The sequence below is a fragment of the Gavialis gangeticus genome, unplaced genomic scaffold (assembly GCF_001723915.1).
Source record: "Gavialis gangeticus isolate Ggan-Ray unplaced genomic scaffold, GavGan_comp1, whole genome shotgun sequence".
NCBI lineage: Eukaryota > Metazoa > Chordata > Crocodylia > Gavialidae > Gavialis > Gavialis gangeticus.
Genome location: NW_017728993.1, coordinates 49,656,333 through 49,664,171, shown reverse-complemented (window position 1 = coordinate 49,664,171; position 7,839 = coordinate 49,656,333). Strand labels below are relative to the sequence as shown.

General features: G+C 39.6%; 1 protein-coding gene across 2 annotated transcripts in view; it reads left to right on the top strand.

The window, feature by feature from the left end:
- COL11A1 (collagen type XI alpha 1 chain) overlaps positions 1 to 7,839 on the top strand; it is a 334,641-nt gene that overhangs the window by 205,627 nt on the left and 121,175 nt on the right. The window lies entirely within an intron of this gene.

Sequence of the window (7,839 nt, the reverse complement as noted above, 5' to 3'; positions counted from 1 at the left end):
CAGGTCAATAATATGAATACACTGCAGTAGCACAAAAAGGATTTAGGCTATGGACAGACATTTTAGTTTTCTACTCTCCCAGGAGAAACTATGAGTATACAGATGTTCAGGATTTTTCTCCACTCCTCCCCTCAGAAAAGAAAAAAGGCTGTACTGTGGCTTCTTTCAGAAGAGAATATGTACAAATATTTGCTCTCCCAGAAGTAACTCTCCTGGGAGAGAGCTAACCCTGGTTTTTCCCAGTTTTTTTTCTCTTAGAACAGCCTTTTTTCTTTTCTGAGGGGAGGAGTGGAGAAAAATCCTGAACATCTGTATACTCATAGTTTCTCCTGGGAGAGTAGAAAACTAAAATGTCTGTCCATAGCCTAAATCCTTTTTGTGCTACTGCAGTGTATTCATATTATTGACCTGTATAACCACAGCAGAGATGATTATGGTTTTTAAATTGAAGTTTGCTTCATCTTTCTGAATGTTTAGCCTGGTCAGTTAAGCAGTCGTAAACTTATGTCTAAACTTCTCTTCATTTTCACATACTAAAATATATAGCCACCAGAAAAATACAGTGATTAAAGAGAAAAAAAGAGTTAATATTTTCCCCTGGTTTTCTGACAATCTGTTGTGAGGGGCCATACAATTGTTGTTTGTTTTTAAATCTTGTACTACTACTTACATACCAACCATGTAAAAAACCAAAACAAAACCCCAAAATGAACAAATATTGTGGTGATAACTTTGAGAAAATGTTTTACAATTTTCACTTTAAGTCTGTGCAGTTCACTATATAATTAACTTTATATAACAAATGTCAGTAATAAACTACACTTTAATCTCATTTTCAGAAGTATTTTAAATAAGCATAGTGAATGATATTGTGGCCGATATACCAAGGCATACATTTGACAATATTAAAGAAATTGAGCTTTCAGTGAAAAATTAAACTTTTCTTTAGTGATAGCTTTGATTCTGTGGGAAACAAAGAACATTTTAGGAAGTCCCTGAAAAAAACTTCAGATAGCATGATAGTGAATAAACATGAACATTCCAACAAGTATAATAGTTCCTGTTTGAGAACCTTGTAATAGAGAAACTGAAAGTATATGCATTTTGGTAATATGGACAATAGAGGCTTGTAATGTATAAAAACAGAACATATTTAGAAAACCCTAATAGAAAAACTATTGGGTTTGGAATTTCAAGGTGTTTGGAAAAATTAGCAGTAAAATTGTTGAATTCATTCTTGGCTTCTGTGTCATCAGGAAGGAAAGTGTTGGTACATTAATGATAATTTTCAGCTTCCTTTGCTAGGTCTTTGTAATTTTATTGAGGCAGGGAAGTATTAATTATGGTGCATCTAAACAACACATCTTATGATCTTATGACCAAATAAAATATATATTTTGAACAAAATAATAGGAACTCACTGGGAGAGTGCCTATATGTATATAGGCACTGTGGAGTGAGATCTATATATATAGGCACTCTCCCAGTTCGTGTTCAAAATATATATTTTATTTGGTCATAAGATCAGGCATGTATGGTCCAGATACTAACGTTGCCTGCTTGGTGTTTTTTGTTTACTGGAATGTTTCTTGCATCTCATGTTAAATGTGATTTTACTATTATGGTACTAAAGAACAACATAAAATTGGACCATATATATATATATTCCAGTAAACAGCCCAGTAAACAAAAAACACCAGGCAGGCAACGTTACTGCTTTTTCTTGCAGCCTTTCAACGGTGACTCTTTTTTTCCCCCTTAAGATTCATAAAAGTTGTACTTACCTAAACAATTGTCTTTATTTATTTATTTATTTATAGTTTCATAGTTTCATAGTGCTTAGGGTCAGAAGTTACCTAAACAGATAATTAGGTCCAACCCTCCTGCCCCAGGCAGGAACAGGTACTGGCGTCCTATCACCCCAGCCAAATATCTGTCCAGCCTCCTCTTGAAGACCCCCAAGGTAGGAGAGAGTGCCACCTCACTTGGGAGCCCATTCCAGACCCCAACAGCCCTAACTGTAAAGTAATGTCTCCTGATGTCCAGCCTGAATCTTCTTTCTAACAGTTTGGCCATTATTCCTAGTAACCTCCGGTGGTGCCTGGGGGAACAGAGTCTCACCCAATTTCCGCTGGCCCCCCTGGTGAGTTTGTAAACGGCCACCAGATCCCCTCTCAGCCTTCTCTTGTAGAGGCTGAATAGGTTCAGGCCCTTTAGCCTCTCCTCGTAGAACCTGCCCCACTACCCCTTGACCATGCGAGTGTCCCTCCTCTAGACCCCTATATAAACTTTATATATATTTGGTGGCAGAAGCAGGGAGAGACCCTGACCCCCTCCCCCCAAAAATAACTGTTAAAGCCAAGCCAAGCCAAGCCATGTTTGACAGGCAAACAGACTGAAACAACCTCTCTGATCTCAAGAGTCTGAACACAAGGATTGTGTCTTCTTCAGCAGAGAAGACACACTATTCTTACAGTATTTAGCTGTTCTAGCCTAAATGAATACAGGAGACCCTCGGCATTCATGAGGAATACGTTCTCGTATCCCCTGCGAATGGTAAAATCCACATTCATGAACGCAGTGCCCCTGGCAACTGGGGGAGGGCATGGTTGCACTGGTGATGGCAAGAGTGTGGCAGCAGCAGGGGGAGCACAGCAACAGCATGCGTGGAGCTCCCGAGGAGCTCCTTTAAGTGTATTACAGTGCAGGTTTGGCATTCACAAATATTTAAAACTGCAAATCCTGAACCCGCAAATAGCGAGGGTTTCCTGTACTTGAAACAAATGTTAATCACTCACCTGATATCCAACTGCAACTTCTACTGTGTATACTGTCTGTAAAGGTGACCAGCAATTAATGTTAATTGATTAACTGTAATTAATTATCCATGTTATGGTAAACAGATCTGAAAAATGTTGAATGCTGGAAATGCCCTACCCTTTTTCAAAGCACCTGTCTCTTTTAGGTAAAGATAATAAAGAAACTCAAAATTTTAACATTTAAAATAACCAAATCATTGAATTCCCAGATATTGTAAATAATTAACAAAGGTGAGGAATTTGGAGAAACAAGGCAGGCTGAAATAAAGCTGTCCTGGAAGCTTCTATTTCTGGGAGAAGTCTGTAGGATTGGACCAGGAAGTTCTGTGGGAGGACTGTGAGATTCTGCCTGCTTTAAGTTTATCAGGAAACTCTAATATAGGCAGGAGTGTGTTTCCAGTGTGGTTCCACATGAGACACAAGCATAGAATGTTATGCTGATTTCTTTCATTCTTCATTAGTTTGAAAGAAATCAGGTTACAAGCTATTCATTTACCTCATTGCCAGAACTAGCTAGCACAAGCTGCCTCCACCTGATAATGCAGACTGTTATGAAGTTGTTCAGTATGTTACTTAAAAATATTGTTATTCCTCTAAAATGTACACAAGTGCTATAAGTACATAACAGCTACAAGAAAAAGTTACAAGGAACACAGTCAGTAATGAGTTTATACTCCTATATAAAAAGAGATAACAAGAAAACTTAGGACTTATTTTCCATTGGGCAAGAGTGAACAAATCATAAGGAAAGGAAAGAAAAGATCAAGGACATGGGTTTCAAAGAGGGATTTTAAAATAGCTAAAAAGTGATATGTAGGATTAAGGAAACTATTTTATACACAAACCTTCAGAGTTAGAGAAGATGATGAGAGGAATGGAAAGGCTATAGGTACCTGGAGTTCATACATTTGAATACCCAAAGAGACCTGTGTGATCATCTGACCTTCTAAGCTGAAGTGCTGCAGAAACAATACGATAAATTGGATCATACCATAGGAGTATGGGATGGGAAGCAGCCTCATATCATAGAAACAGAGCAATATGGGGGACCCTGCATTGCTAGACAAATATTAATCCAGAAGGTGAATGATCAGCACAAAATCATCTACTCAAACTAAGCATACATACCACAATAAAAAAAACCCTTAAAATATGCAGTAGGCAAAGAGCAAGAGAGACAAGGAGGCTATTTTGGCCATTTCAACAGCAAGAGATTTCTTGGATTTCAATATTGTTAAAATAATCCAAGGAAGAGGCCCATGCCTTATGTTATATGGGAAGGCCAAACCCCATACAGCCCTTGCCAGAAGAAAAACTTTCTTTTTGGCCCCCAAACTGGCAAAAAGTTTGACCCCAGGGTCCCAGTGCACCCGCTCTTTCTCCTGATGGGGTCAAAATGCTTGGTCTTGCTTAGGTCAGAGGAGGGAGGTACAATGACAGAAAGCCTGCAAAAACATATTTACATGAACACACTGGCCTTTACATTCCAAACAGTGGTTCAGAGGCGGTCCTAGTTCATCTGATAAAGTGAAATGTCAGAGAGAAAAAGTTGGTAGCAGTCTTGTACTGGGATCTTGGGTAGGGAGTCCATGCCCTTACCCCACATTTACAGGCTGCATGTAGGTGTAATGAGTTCCATCTTTTGCTGTTGTCTCAAAATAAAAGTGTTTCCAGAACCTACAGCTAAAATCTTTTACAGCAAGAAGCCTACAGTTAGGCTCCTAAATACTTATTTTGACATCAACATCTTTCAGACCTTCAAAAGGAACTGATCACTTAACAACTCTCATTGAGATAAATATGAACTGCAGGGCATTTAGCAGCAGCAGTAGCTGGTTAGCCTCACTCCCCAAATCTGTCTGGTCATTTTTAAATGCAATTGAATTGGGACTTATTGATTTGTGCTCAAAGGTAGCTAGTAATAGCATGAAGAATAGCAGAAGCTAACTTTTGTGACCAGGAAGATTCTTTCTGTTCCTGTGAATCTCTTCCTTGACAGTGCATTAAAATGAGACAATTGTTAGAAATGTCATCAGTCAGGAAGCTTGTACCTCACTTGGAACACTTTCATGGAAGATAAGCTTCAGGCTGAAGCTTGTAAATGACAAATTACTGATTGGGTGTATATAGACTTACTGAAAACCAAAAAGTTATAGAATCTTATCTCGGCCTCTAAATGTTTATATCTCTATACACTTCTACAACATCTTTATGCTCTCTCTCTCTTATGTAATTGAGATCCTTCACTTTTGTTGAGTACTGCTGAAGGGTTTTGTGGTTTTTTTCTTCCTGCAATACCTCTTCTTATCTTTTCAATTTGGTACCTTTGCAGTGGCTTAAAACACTTTCAAGTTAATGATAATCTCACCTCCCATATGTAATATAGAGGAAGTGCTGTGGTATGTCATAGAACGTTAAGGAATAGAAATTGTAGCTGGAGAATGTTTTCCTACTCTGAATATTCAATTTTTTCTATATTATTAATATTAAGGGAGAATTAATCTAGCTACTACTTGGATTGCTCTCCTGAGATTCTAAGATGTTTTCTTCTATATGGGTTCAGTTTGCCACTGTTAGCCATGCTGAGTGACCTATTCCTTCAGGAGTAACACTACTGTGACACTACTTTCAAAGTCACCTGGATAAGGATGGCAGGATAAAGCACAGAATTGGGTCACTTCAAACCTGTTCACCCCTTAATTTGCAAGGTTGACCATCATAGTACTAGAGGCCTGAAACAGGGGCCAGACAAGATTTTGTTTTACATTGGCTATCAGTGTACAAAATTTGTAACTTGATGAGACTAAATAATTAGTTACTATGGGAATGGAGTCTTTCCCCCCATTGGTTTGAGACTATCAGAACCTGCAGAAAGGACATAGACTCATAGTCATATAGAACTGGGAAGAATTTCACAAGAGCAATTATTCTACCCCTGGTCAAAGTAGGATTACTTTGCTAATTTTTTTAATGACCTAAGCTAACTCTGAAATTAAGTCAACTCCCCTAAAAACCAGATTCTTTGCCCCTCTGGCTACTTGACCAACAATGCCTGCATTCTCTGGCACCTGCCTTCATCCTAGTGCCTGCCTACCACGCTCCCCCACCTCTGCCCCACATCTGCTCTTGCCCAGCTCCAGCCTGGCTGCTTTGGCCTGAAGCTCGCCTTGGCACCACCAGCAGTGGTGGCAGCTCTGGATGACAAACTGCTGTCCTTCCCATTGGAGTGTTCTGCTTCGATATGATGATAATACATGACCAAGGCCTTCATTAGTAATGGTAGGCTGATTTCTGAAATCTGTAGACTTCACAATATAATCCAATAATGTTGTAAATATTCTTTTATCTATATAATAAGCTTCCATACATAAGAAAATAAACAACTTCCCCTACCCCAAGATTGTGAACCATATGGTGAAACAGGGTCCTTTTTTGGCAAATCCATACAAGCATAAGCAAAATGCAATAAGGGCTGTTAATGGAAGGGGTATAAAACCAAAGATTGGGACTTTAGGATTAGCCCTTTCAACAGAGCTTTACTGAAAGCACTCTGAGTCTACTGCATGGGATACTTAGGAAAGAAATACATACCATGGGTTAAATCTTGCATTTAAACAGACTATCTACAGTATTACCTGATTTTTGAAGGAGCAAAAAAACAACATTCGGTCTTTGAATCTGCACTTCTTGCCAGTTACCATTAAAAACATTACCATTTTTTATTCTTAAGTTTATTTTAGTAATTTGTAAAACAAATGGTAAGCTAGAATCATCCCTTGGATAAGAACTGTGGGGCTAGTTTGATGGATTCCATTTCTCCACTAAAAGATTTTAGAGAACTATTTAGAAAGCAAGTACATAGTGGAACAGATCTATATACATTCTGGGATTTAGGATTTGAATTACTGCTTAAAAAAACAATTAAAAAAAAGCAGTCATTCTCATTTTAAAGTAAAGTGTGTGAAAATGCTGCTGATATCACATTTAGACAGTCTTCTACTACTTCTGACTCAGACAGAATGCTTCAGAATGGTTGTCAGTTTTTCTCTTTAGTAGGCATGCCCCTCCCCTCTGCTTCCCGGCTGCAGCTCCATCAGAGACTGCTGCAGGAACAGGGTATCTGCCTGGCTTCCTCCTGCTTTCCCCCTTCCTCTTACCACTCCCTGCTTCAGGCAGTTTTTCTCTTTAGTAGGCAAGTGCTACTTTAATGCACAGTAGCCTATTTTACCATGCATTAAAGTGTCATGTAAAAAAAACATGCAATTATGCTAATACACAGTAAAATAAGCTACTGTGCATTAAGGCTAGGGACAGATATTACACATAAACTGGTTTAAGTGATCAGAAACTGCTTTAAACCTGTAACAGAACAGGTTTCAAAATGGCTGAAACCAGTTTGAGATAAACCTGGTTGAATGTAGTATCAGACTTAACTGATTTGGCTCAAACTGGTTTATGCACTGTCTGTCCCATACCCTTTCCTGGTTTATGTTAAATCAGAATCCTCCAGCATCCTAGATGCTTTGTTGTGCTAGGCAGGGCTCTGTTCTGTGCTCCAGCCCAGCAGGAGCACAGCTTGGCCCCTCCCCTCTGCTTCCTGGCTGCAGCTCTGGCAGAGACTGCAGGAACAGGGTGTCTGCCTGGCTTCCTCCTGCTTCCCTCCTCCCCTTCACCACTCCCTGCTTCAGCAGGGATTCCCCCCTCCCCTCTGCCTTACATAGACACCTCTCAGCATTAGTTAGCATACCACATGCTGGCTACAGTCCATGCTGTGGGAGACAGGACAAAGGCAGATGGGGCAGAGTTGGCATAGGGCTCTTTGGAGCTAATCAACAGATATCTGGTAATGTCCCACCTTGGAAAAAAGTTGTTCAAGAAGAGCTTCAACTAATAAGAGAGTCTTTTGTTTTGCTGATGGGCTGATAAATGCTCCCTGTGTAATTCCCTTCTGTGTAAGTAAATGTGTAAATCCCTGCTGGCCCTTGCTGACTAGCAAGGGCGGGGGGGGGGGGGGAAACCC